This window comes from Pleurodeles waltl, chromosome 8 (assembly GCF_031143425.1).
Source record: "Pleurodeles waltl isolate 20211129_DDA chromosome 8, aPleWal1.hap1.20221129, whole genome shotgun sequence".
NCBI lineage: Eukaryota > Metazoa > Chordata > Amphibia > Caudata > Salamandridae > Pleurodeles > Pleurodeles waltl.
In genome coordinates, this window is record NC_090447.1 from 1418504318 (window position 1) to 1418516795 (window position 12478).

The 12478-nt window shown below is 45.2% G+C and overlaps 1 protein-coding gene across 4 annotated transcripts in view; it reads right to left on the reverse strand.

Annotated features, from left to right (window-relative positions):
• HLCS (holocarboxylase synthetase) overlaps window positions 1–12478 on the reverse strand; it is a 678650-nt gene that overhangs the window by 355444 nt on the left and 310728 nt on the right. The window lies entirely within an intron of this gene.

A 12478-nucleotide genomic window follows, 5' to 3' on the forward strand; every position in this document is an offset into this window, starting at 1 on the left:
TGCCTAAGCTCGCTAGGACAAAAGGGATTTCTTTTTTTTTTAGGGCTTCTCTATGAGGTGGGCTATGCAGCAAGTGTTGGCTGATTTGTGTCTACCTTTAATAAATCTGACTATGAAAGATTACATCCACTTCTATAGCCCACTGGCAATGCTTTTTGGGAATTTCTTAACATCCATATTTAACAGTGCAATAGATGAGTTAGAGGCACATCCAGTTAAATTTTTCCCTGGTAATGGGAGTAATGTGATTTCTATCTACTTCATTGTAGGGGTGGCTCCACCGTCCAAGAAGTGGTTGAACAATTATCCCATGTGTTTCCCAACCTGTGGGCGGTATGGTTTATAAAAAGTGGCCAGGTAACCCATCTGGCCCCAGTGTTTTGTTAGGCTGAATCCCTTTTATTGAACTAGTCACTTCTCCTTCTATTATGGGTTGTTGGACTTTTTCACTCCAGGCTTCGGAAATATGTGGTCATTGTGAAATCTCTGGGTAAGAGAGAATGTCCTCCTTTGATTCTTCTCCTCTGTAGCTCCTAATAGTAATTACTAAATATTTCACTTTCTACAGTTTGTTCGGTTACCATGTCTCATTTTGCCCCTTAATTTTCTTTATCAAAGTTTTCACCCTTTGATTGTGTAGTATTTTACTTAATAAAGTACCCACTCTGTCTCCTTTTTTCTTGGAAGATTTGACCTAGCTTAAGCCATGAAAGAAAGCTCTACTTTATTGATTCAAGACAAATTAAGTTGTCATCTGATACCTGATATCTTCTTTCTAGGTGTCCTTGCGGAGTTTGTCTTATCTACTATTTACAACCTCTTATGATCTTGCACCAATTTCTTTTCCAGAAATGAGGCAATTTGTGCGTTATTAGCCACCATTGCGATCATAACTCAGCTAAAAAAAAGTCTTTAAAGCATCTCAATTCGTTTTGTGGTATGTTTCCTCAGATTTATCACTATCTAAATATTCTGTTATTACCTTTAACATGTCCACATTGTTTGCCAGATCTCTAAACAGGGGAACCCCATAGTCCAATTAGTTTACTGGGCCCTTTTCTACCTAAGTCCTATTCAGGTTCAATGTGTACATTGAACCTGAATGTCAGATAATATGGGCATCTTGTATCTGGTGTAGCAACACCTGGGTGACTAATAGATCTTGTTTCTGTATTGGTTACCTATCAACGTGTGAACAGAATGTATTGTATTTGTGTTTTGGATGGCAGACACGTCACAAGTTTGTCAGCACCCAACCCCCAAATTTGTTTTTTTACTATTTTGGAGGCTACTCATGACCCACCTTCTGCTCTATTAGATCTATTAAGCTGCTCATTTCAAACAAGATTGAAGCCTTTCTCAGAAATCATCTCTCCTTGTGCCATATCCATAAAGGTATCAATCTTGTTGCACAAGTATGTGTATTGTGGGGTGTTTGTGGCATAGATTTTAGTAAAACTAAATGTTTTGGTGCCCAGCCTAAAGTGACAGCTCACATAATACTCTTCACAGTCTCTATTTATGTTGCCTAGTTCGGCAGCACAAGCTAAATTGAAGCAGCATTGGACCATGTGCATAGCCATCAGTGCACTATGCACATATTATTTGACAACTGCAGTAGTCAGTGGTAGGAAAATGGTTTATTTCAAACTTCTCTCTCTAGCTCATCACACACCATATGCCTTGACCTCCAAATATTTTCTAAACAAAATTACTATGCTAAAACAATTAGAGTAGTTAACAGCAACTACCTTCTACTTCCTAGGTATGCCAAGTCCAATTCTGCAATACAACTAGACTACCACTTCTTATAGAACTCTCCTAAAACTTTACGAAGCAGGTAGACATATTTATATATTTATTTTGGAACTAGTGGAGGTGGGGTTAGAACCCAGGTTGTTATCTTTGTTAAGTGAGTAGTCAATCTTCTTTCATCAGAAACATACTGTGAGAAACTGGATTAGTAGTTGGGCCTGATGGTATCTCAGTAATAATGTCAGTATTCTAGTTAGATCCAGTAAAGGTTTCAGTAATTTAAGTCCGAGCCCAAAACCTGTTAGACATGGCACAGAGCAGACAGGTGGTAAGAAAATATGTAAAGCATTTAGAAGTACCAAAACAGTTAAAAAGTCGAAAACACAGTAAAATAAAAATCCCATTACAATTATAAAAGTAGAGAATATTTTAGGGAACAAAAAGACACCAAAACAACGAAAATCCAATGAGAAAAACCAGAGACATGAATTTTTACATTTTTAAATAAAAAGAGTACCAAAAAGCACAAAGTGCTAGCTGAGGGCCAATGGTTGTACTAAACTGGAACAAGGTTTAAGGCAGACTGGGATGGAGCATGGGTCGGATACAAGGACCCGGTTACTCCTGGTCATAGAGTTGCTTTCTAACTTAGAACATTTCAGAGAAAGTAGAGGCCTCAGTGGGAAAAGGCTGTATAGGGTGTATCCGAAGACCAGCTAGTCAACAACGGGTTGGCGAAGGATGAGGTTTCGGTGGAGCCATCAATGAAGGCAGGCAAAGCTCAACCTTCAGAGTTAGATTATTTTCGGGAAGTTACATTTCTTCAGTGGTCCTAGGCTGCAGGCTGTAACCAAAGAGGGTTTGACATAATCAGACCGCGGTCGGCATCAGGCCTGCTGAATAGAATTTGCTGCTGCAAAGAAGAAGGGTTCGATGGATGGGACATGGGGCGGGGGGGTGCAGTACACTCTGATACTAACCAAGAGTTTTAGAACCTCAGGAACAGCACTTGGGGGTCTGGATGCAATCCACAGAAGCCACCAGCAGGGTCCAAGGAAGGTCCAGTTGAGATTATTCAGCTGCACTCTTTTGGGAGAGTGCACTTCTTGCAGTTTTTGGTACATGTAGCTTAAAAGGAGGTCAGCCAACTGACCCTTGGAGTTCACTTCTTTGACCTGGGTACAAGTGGGAACAGGTCCAGCTCTTATGGTTCTCCTTATAGGTCTCAACAGCAGGTGCAATCCTTTTTCTGTCTTTCACAAGTCCAGTAGTATTCTGAACAGGGTGCCCATTTATGCCTGGCACCAGCCTCAGAGTGAAGGTAACTCCTGGCCCCTTCCTGGCCTATAGGGTCAAGGCTCCCAGGGGTAACACTCCTCAATTCTGCAGCACTTCCTTTGCACCCTACTGCAAACAACCCAAAAGTGCCCCACGCTACCTAAAAAACTAAAATGGAAGAACCTTTCTTCCTCTATGTAGACCTCCTGTGCCCACCCTAGTAACATGGCTAAGGAAATAAGCAACCCCTCCCCTGTGGGGACTCAAAACCAGTTTTGGGGGCAACTAATCTCCCACTGGGGTTGGTGTCTGGATGGCTAGAAAGACAATAAATGGAGAGGCCCAGGCGTGAGCTACATCTGTCTGTGACAGGAGAGCCCCTTTTGAAGATAATTAATTTCCTGGGCACTGCCCAGATGGCCACCCTGCCAGAGGAACAGGATACCTCACCCCACCCATGCCCTTTGTCTCAGCTCTGGGAGTCAGTACACACCTAAACAAGGAGCAATTCAGCTCCAGGGTGGCTGTTGGAAGCTCAGGCAAACTTGCTTCTAGTGAGTTTAGACAAGCACTCCAGAGTGACTGTGGGGAGCTTCTAGTGGCTTCAGACAAGCTAAAGGTAACTTTTTTAAAGTGCCCTTTGTGAAATACTTGTTACAATCCTCACTTTTCCAATTAATTGAATTTGTAACAAATAACAAACAGTCAAAGAATTAACTTTTAATCTAGTATGTAGGTGGAGATTACTTTATTAATGTTAATAAAGTATCCCAATGCTTAGGGTTTAGGCTTGTTAAAATGGGTAATTTTTACTTTTTAAATTTGCAGTTTAACACTGCGCAGCCAGGATACTGGTGGAAGACCTGTAGTCATGTTTTGCATTGTCACTTTAGTGGTGGTACAATGTGGGCTGCAGTTCACTAGTGAAATTTTACTTCAAGGCCTTAGGTGTGAGCTATACATATATATATGTACTAGAGTCATATAAGTAAGTTAACTGTGCCATTCGGGAGTATTGCCAATTTCAACATGTTTTAGGGGTCACAGCACAGGCACTAGAAACTTGGTTAGCAGTGTCCTACTGCACAGAGTCAAGTATCCAGTTGCTGGATATCCAGATGCTGGATCCAGATGCTGGGTTATTGGTCAAAGATGTATGGCTTGAGTTTCCTCCTCAAGTCAGTCAGCAAGGTTGAAGTTCAGAGGTGGAGAGTGAGGGTGTACAAGGCATCTGCAGTGAGGTGATAGAAGGCGCAGCCTCCACTGGGGGTATGGCAGATGCGTGGTACCTAAGCCAAGGCGAGGGAGGTGGAGCAAAGGTTTCTGGATGGTTGGTGGAAGCTCAGGCGGTGGTTCATGTATGCTGGTCCTAGGTCATGGAGGGCTTTGTAGGCGAGTGTCAGTAGTTTAAATTGCCATATTTGCTGGACGGGGAGTGCCAGTGGAGGACCCTCAGGTGCTGGATGATATGGGTCCATTGGGGCAGGTTGAGGAACAGTCCGGCCTCTGCGTTCTGTCTGGAGTCTTCTCATGAGTTTGGTGGTAGTTCCTACATACAGAACGTTGGCCTAGTGCAGACGGCTGATGATTAGGGCTTGTGTGACTGTTTTTCTTGTGCTTAAGGGCAGCCATTTGAAGATTCTTTATAGCATGCAGTGTGTGTGGAAGCAGGCAAAGGAGACTGTGTTGATCTATTGTTGCATGATGAGTTTGCTATCCAGGATGATGCTGAGGTTTAGGGGCGTGGTCTTTTAGTGTGGAGGTGGGTCTGAGTTCCGCAGGCCACCAGATGTTGTTCCAGGGGGAGGTGTAGGTGCCAAAGAACAGCACTTCAGTCTTGTCCATGTTGATTTTCAGACAGTTGTCCTTCATCCAGGCTGCAATGTTCTTCATGCAGTTGTGGAAGTTTGTCTTGGTTGTGGTGGGTTCTGCTGAGAGCGAAAGGATGAGCTGGGTGTTGTCGGCGTAGGATATGATGTTGATATTGTGGGTTCTCACTATGTCAGCTAGAGGCAACTTGAAGGTGTTGAAGAGTGTGGGGCTGAGGAATGAGCCTTACGGGACACCACAGATGGTGCACGTGGGTTCTGCGGTGAAGGTGGTGAGGAAGATTCTCTGCATGTGTCCCGTGAGAAATGGTGCAATCCATCCAAGTGCTTTACCCTTTATTCCGATCTAGTGCAGTCTCTTAACGAGTGTGTGGTGGGAAAAAGTGTTGAAGGCTGCGGAGGCATTGAGACGGATCAGGGCGGCATATTCTCCTCTGTCGAGTAGGGTGTAGATGCCGTCCATAGCGGTGATCAGTGCGGTCTCTGTGCTGTGGCTGACTCAAAAGCAGGTTTGGAAGGCTTCTAGCAGATTGTTTCTCTCCTGGTGTTTGGTGGACTGATGGTTGATGGCCTTCTCCAGGACTTTGACTAGAAAGAGAAGCAGCAAGATGGGCAGTAGTTCTGGAGTGCACTGGGGTCTGTGGAGAGTTTCTTGAGGAGAGTTCTGACCTCTGTGTGATTCCATGTGCCTGGAAAGGTGGATGTGGCGATGGATGTGTTGAGGATGGTGGTGAGCAAGTGGCTGATCTCCTTGATTCCTATGATGATGAGGCGGTAGTGCCAGGGGTCGGTGGGTGCTCCTGAGTGGGTGGAGTTCATGATGGCTGCGGTGTCAGGAGTGGTGAACTGTTCTCATACGGTGAGCTGTTGGCTGGGGAAGACTTCAGTTGGAGTGAGAGGGCTGAGGAGGTCGGTGTGTTGGGGCTCAAAGTTTTGTAGATGGTGGATACCTTGTGGTGGAAGTGATTTGCTCGAGTGTCACAGAGGTCCTGTGAGGGAGGGAATAGTGTTCTCAGTGGCTGCTGAGCAGAAGAAATCTCTGACAATGATGAAGAGTTCCCTGGTGGGGTTGGCACTGGCCTCAATGTGGTCTGCAAGGGTGTCCTTTTTTACGTATGACCCGTTGGTGGTATTTGTTGAGTGCTGGCATTGTCTCTGCTGGTGTGCCATTTTCTCTCCAGTTGTTTGTAGTTGTGTATCACTGTGCCGAGTTCCGGAGTGCATCAGTTAGCTAGTTTGGTGGATGTGCAAATTTTGGCTGGTTTGCTGGAGGCAGCCCCGTCTGTGGCATTGGTGATCCCGGTGTTGAAGTTATAGACTGCCTGTTTCAGGTAGGTCAAGGCATAGGGTTGGCTGGTGGTGAGGGGTCTATCCGTTGGTTCGGTCTCACTTTGCTTCAGCTGCGGAAGGAGGTGCTGGATGATTTGGGGGTGGTGCGAAGTAATCCTGTGATGGTGAAGTCGATGATGGAGTGGTCGGTCCAGGTGAGTTCCGTGGTATGGCTATTTCCGACTCTGTTGCTGGATGTGTAGATAGGGTGCAGTATGTAAGGGGTCTGTGACCAGTTGGTGAGACCATGTTATTCATGCATTCCAGGAGGTTGGCGAAGTTAGTGTCTGTGGTGTCGTCCAGGTGGATTTTGAAGTCTTAGAGGAAGATTTATTTCTTGGATTGGAGAGCGAGTGGGGCGAAGAAGTCTGTGATGGCATTGCAAAGACCGGTGGGTGGTCCTGGGGGTCTGTAGGCAAGGGTACCTTTGATGGTTGTTTTGTTGTCTCTTTGGAGTTGGAAATTCAGGTGTTCCATGGTTGGTGTGGTGTCGTCTTCAGTGGTGGTGCAGTTGATTGATTCTTTGTGAATTATGGCAATGCCACTTCTGAGTTTGTTGGTGCGGTCCTGGTATGTTATCTTGTAGCCATTGGGCGTAGCTGTGGTGATGTTGGGGCAGAGATGGGGTGGAGCCAGGTCTCTTGATGGTTATGCCATGGACAAGGGTTGAGATGGTGCCCCAGACTTTGATGTTGTGTTTGCAGTGCAATCTGGTGTTGATCTGGAAGCATCAGAGTGGTTCCAGAGCGGTGTCGGTCAGTGGGATGAGCGTGGCGCAGGTTTCTGTCCTGGCGGGTAGTCATAGGTTGCTGGTGAAGAGACAGCGGTGGGAGATGAACGGTCCTGCTGTGGACCAGGGAGATGCGAGGCAGGAGTCGTTGCGCCACCCAGGGTCCAGAGATCTGATGAGGAGTACCTGTAGGAATCGGATAGGTCACGGTTCCTGCCACTGGGCGCGGTCCAGGCATGGATGGGCACAGACGAGCTTGCCTTTGATGTACCAGCGGCACTCCCACTACACTCGTTGGCTGAGCAAAAAAGCAGTGTCCCAGTGCACAGAGTTCAGAAGCACTAGTCCAAAAGAACTGGGGGTGATCATGCAAAAAAAGGAATTTTCCCTCAAATACAAACTTCCTTATCTTAAGAGTTAGTGGTCCTCCCTAGGCCGCGATATCCAACAGCCTCTGTAACTGCAATGGTTGACAGTATTTCTGATGGAAAAGATTACAGGTATTGCAAGTACTGCATGACTAACATTAAATGCCCACCCCTGAACACGCAAAATACCAACAAAAAAAACAAACAAAAAAACAGAGCACTAACTGCTCTCGTTTTGGCAGTCGAAGACCAACGGCGTCAAACATTTGATTGAAGACTGCACCAGACAGCGTGTACATTGTTAAGGATTCCATGTGCCTCCTGTAAGCATTTCAAGGTGCTTGATTTTCATTACTTTCATTTTAAGGCTTTCACTGTGGACCAGTGCCTGTTTCCCCCTCGGCCACCGTGCACATCTGTTCAAACTAACACAGCCCCTAGATAAAAAGGGCATAACAGGTTCACAGTAACAAGAAATATCATTGGGAGAAATCCTTAGAAAAAGTTATTAGAAAACTAAGGAACTATTATGAGCAAGAGGATCGACCAGTTGGAAAAGGCGGCGTTGCAAGCAGGGCTTCATTGCAAGCTCAAAGCACTTGTTCTCCCATCTAAAGATTAGACGAAGGGCCCGATTTAGAGTTGGCGGATGGAGTTACTCCATCACAAACGTGGATTCCATTATAACCTATGGAGATGGTAATACGGCGGGCTGGATATCTATCATGTTGTGATGGAGTAACCCATCTGACAAACTCTAAATCAGGCCCTAAGTCCTCACTTCAAAAGAAGACACTGCAAAAGTATCCGGCTCCTGTTTGCTGTGAGCAGGGGCTGTGACTCATAAGCCTTGATGCTCCGTTCCACATTCACTCTCCGGTGTCTGGATGTCTTTGTAGCCCACATTAGATCGAGAACCTTCACAGCAAAGCCAGCCAATGTGTACCCAAGTGGGCCTCCACCCATAATTCTTACTACTCAGTTCCTATTAGTCCTCTGCCAGACTCCTTTAGTAGCAGTTCACTAAAGTGTGGCCAAATTCCGGTCACATCTGCTGTTGTGGTTTCTCCTGGTCAACTTTCTCTGTTCACTAAAAAAAGGTATTTCAGAAATTGGACTTTTTAATCCAACTATGTAATCATCATTAATTAAATATGTGCAGTGTTTTATGTTGATGCTTGCTGATACATTTGCACCTTCCCAGGTTCATTTGAATATATTCTTATACTCTGAACTGCAAGTCTTTTGGTGCTCCATTTTATTTTTTGATGTACTGAAAGACACTGAAATACATTGATATGGACCCGATGTCCTATCTCTTCTGAAGAGAATCCTTGGGTCAGCATCGACAAAGTGAGCAAGTCACACTTCCGTTTGTGTGTGATCTATTCAGCTCAATCTGGATGACATTCTGATTTGGACAAACCAAGGACAAATTATCAAAATGTAAACAACTGATCTCATGTTAAAAGTGCACTTTCCCCCTGATGAGCACAGGCTCAATAACCCACTCCAGCTCTAGTTCACCAATGGTCAAGAACGAAGCGCCTCTCTGCCCTTGATTGGGATCTCACAAATAGTCAGAATTATGCTCACTGCTGCTTTGGGTTGGAAAAGCTTTTTTCAATAGACTTGATAACTGTGGGACATTTTTAGCTGTTTTCCTGGATAAGTTTTCCAAACAACATCACTATGAAATCTAAAATGCCTGGAATAACTTCAATAAATGATATTTAAGTCCACCTTAAAACGAATCTGTGATTTGTTTTTGAACAGTCAGTTCTAAACTTCAGCACAGGTTACCTGGCCCTCACATCACTAAAATGTGACACATTTGTGAGACACTTCCGCAGGACAATGGATTAAGTTTGCCTTATTTGCGCTCCTATAACCGAAAGAGACCATGCAGGCCAACCATACAATTGATAATAGTCAAGTGAAGAGTTACTCTGAAGTGTTGGCCGAAATTCCTTAGTGATAAAGTGAATATAGCAAATAATGGCCCTCTATCAAGCGCCCTTCCAAATCATAACCTCTATCACGCCCCCTTCCACCAGTCAACGACGGTGAAAGCCTGGAGCAGACAACAGGTGTGTTTGGCAATGTACGAGTGTACTCGAAGCCGTACCGGGGCCTTTAGCAGCTACTGAGAAGAGACCTGCACCTTGCCCCTTGGCCCTAGTCTGTGCACTGTGCTAGGGCAGGTAATAGATGGCTAGACTGTCAGAGACCAGCTGTCAGTCACACAATTGTTTTAAGACTGGTTCAAAATGGACCTTTATAAAAATGTTTGTTGACTGACTGTCGGAGTAGTAAATTAATTGTTGTAATAACTGGCAACTTTCACTAAAGTGAAAAGCACTTCCAAATGTATTAACTAAGTGTATAAATGAGCAGACTCTTGTTTTGTCTCTCACAAGGATTATACTAAAAGATAAAAAGTTTAAGTTACGATCTGATCTGCCTAGGTCTCCTGCGTATGAGCCTTCAAGGAAGTAGTCATTTTTTTAATAATCTTGGACAAAGGTAAAACAACAATAGGAGGAAACCATTCATATTGCTTTGTTTCTCACATTTCCTGAAAGGAGTATTTAAACGGCAAGTATTTACAAAGTGCGCAGCGCTAAGGTTTTCAAGCATTGGGGAATACGCCCAAGGTCTGCAGATAAAGGACTGAGTGAGGTGGAGTAGGATCCCACTATTAATCCAGAGAGGGTGCAGGACTAGCTTTTAGATTTACTATTTACAGTACAAGGAAGTTGGCCTCTGTACTGCATACACCAGCTCACGTTCCAACTGGTATGTTAACTGATGATGGAAACTCGTGGATATTCACTTGTCACAATTTATGATTTTTAGTATTAAAATCTCTCTATGCAGGTTCTTGGAAGCACACTGTAAGATAAAGGTAATATACTGGGGCACAAAGTCATGAACACAGGAGAGCAGATAACCAGAGAAAGAACTATCCAACAATTCAAATATGCTCTTCAATTCATTCAGCAGTAAATGCAGGGTCCGAGACCTATCAGAGGCTGCAGGCCTCTCTGCCTGATTTCACTATCTGTAGTTTAGAGATCCCTGCGCTGTGAAGGAGCAAGCATCAAAATCAAAATGCAACAAACACTGTTGCATGGCTGCAGCAGTATATGGCAAGCATGGCTCACTGTCTGCCTTTTTCAGATACTCATGGCTGTCAAACACCCCACAGACGTTGTCCACCACCAACAGCGTACAATTCAGGATTGGCTAAAATGAATGCTTTGGGTCTGCATAAGTATATGCAAAGAAATTGAAACATTCCCATTAAAGTCCGAAGTGCAGAAGAATGCAACCGGAATTGCAAGTGTTTGCAATGTGTACACAACTGTTCGCAATGCTAACCACAATGGAAACGTGCATTTCGAATATATCTTTGCATTTGCAATCGCAGCCGCATTTTACAACAATACCGTTCCAAAAGGGGAGCACATCCACAAATGTGGCTCACTACGGTTAACGACCAAAGAGGTAAGAAAGCGATTGGTCCTACCCCTAACTGCTGAAACCACACCATGCCAAACCAATGCAGTTCGCCCAACACATTCACTAAACCTGCAGCCCGCTGCTCCCACCCCCTACACAGATGAAGGCAAAGGCATGGGAGGACAGAAAGGGGCTGGAACCAATTTAATGGCTGAGTGACCTCACAGTACAGCAACAGCCGCAGCTAACAGGGCCTTTGTCTCCACTTCCACCCGAGTTGGTGGCACGCCAGTCAAGAGTCAAGCGCCACAAGCAGGTGGAACCTATTAGAGCTGTCAGAAAGTTTGAAAAATTGACTCTGGAGCTAAACTGAGGAGATTGGACTTGACAGTGTTGTCCTAATGATTCGAAGGGCATTTTATGCAGCTTAATTTGGACTGCTTTGATTATTCATTAGATCTCCAGATGGCGTGGGTTGTTATTGTACATATTAATGCATCCGCTGTGTTATTACTGGCGGTTCTGTACCTGTCCTGCGGTCAGGATCTTAACCCGGCTGCAAGTCTCTCAATTAGTGTCATTGTCAAGTGAAGCTGTTCAAAGATTTTGCAACCTGGATCACACCCGCTCATAGTACATAAATAAACGGGACATTTCCTTTGCAGAAGATGCGGTCCTTTGAATGTGGGACTTGCCAGCCCAAGTTCAAGCTTAACTAGAACCCCGAGGTTTACACCACCGTTAACAAGCCAGCATCAGCTTTCACGTCAATCAGCCTCACTGTCAATCTGTAAGACAGAAGGGAGTTCTAGAAGTTACCCTAACATGCCAGCATTTCCCGGGCTAACATACGAGTTATTGAGGAGCTGCTACTTAAACGATGGTTCTATTCTAATGTGTTTTTGAGTTTGCAAAAATGCGCCCACTAACCACTCACACAAACGTGTGAGCTCAGAGGCACACACATACATACCAGGCATTATGATCCTATCAGTGGTGTAACAAAGGCCCCCGCATCGCCCGCGGTGCGGAGGCGCCCCCAAGTTTCATGGGGGCCCTCACCACAGTGCACTGTGCACCGGCGGCAGGCCCCTGACTGCATCCAGGGCAGAAGGGGGGGGGGGGGGGGCTCAGCACAGTGCACTGTGCACCGGCGGCAGGCCCCTGACTGCATCCAGGGCAGAAGGGGGGGGGCTCAGCACAGTGCACTGTGCACCGGCGGCAGGCCCCTGACTTGATCCAGGGCAGAGGCGGCCCCCGGCAGGTACTTTGCAAGGGGCCCCCTTAAATTTAACTACACCAATGGATCCTAAAATGTTAGGAGTGTTACTGACCAAACCAAAGACTGAGTGGGTTGTACATTCAGTCGGTATACCCAAAGATTCCATTATTTCGTTGTCGATAAAGTTACCCAAAAAGTACTTTGTTCTAATACGTGTAGAAAATCCTGACCTTCCCTTGGCTGAAATGTGAAATAGAGTCACTCCCATGCTTTACAGAAAATAATATATTGTAATAGCATCATCCCTGTCAACAAAGGAAATCGAATTACATCGCTAGGCGCATGTGCGTGACGTATTCATAGAGAACTGCCCGTCACCCTGGCTGTCCCCTTGCTCTGTGCAGTCCTTGTCTTTGCACTGTCTGTACCGGCAATATCTGTAGTTGCCAATTCTGAACCAAACAAACTTTCAAGTTCGGGAAGACCACGCTAGTTTGCAAAA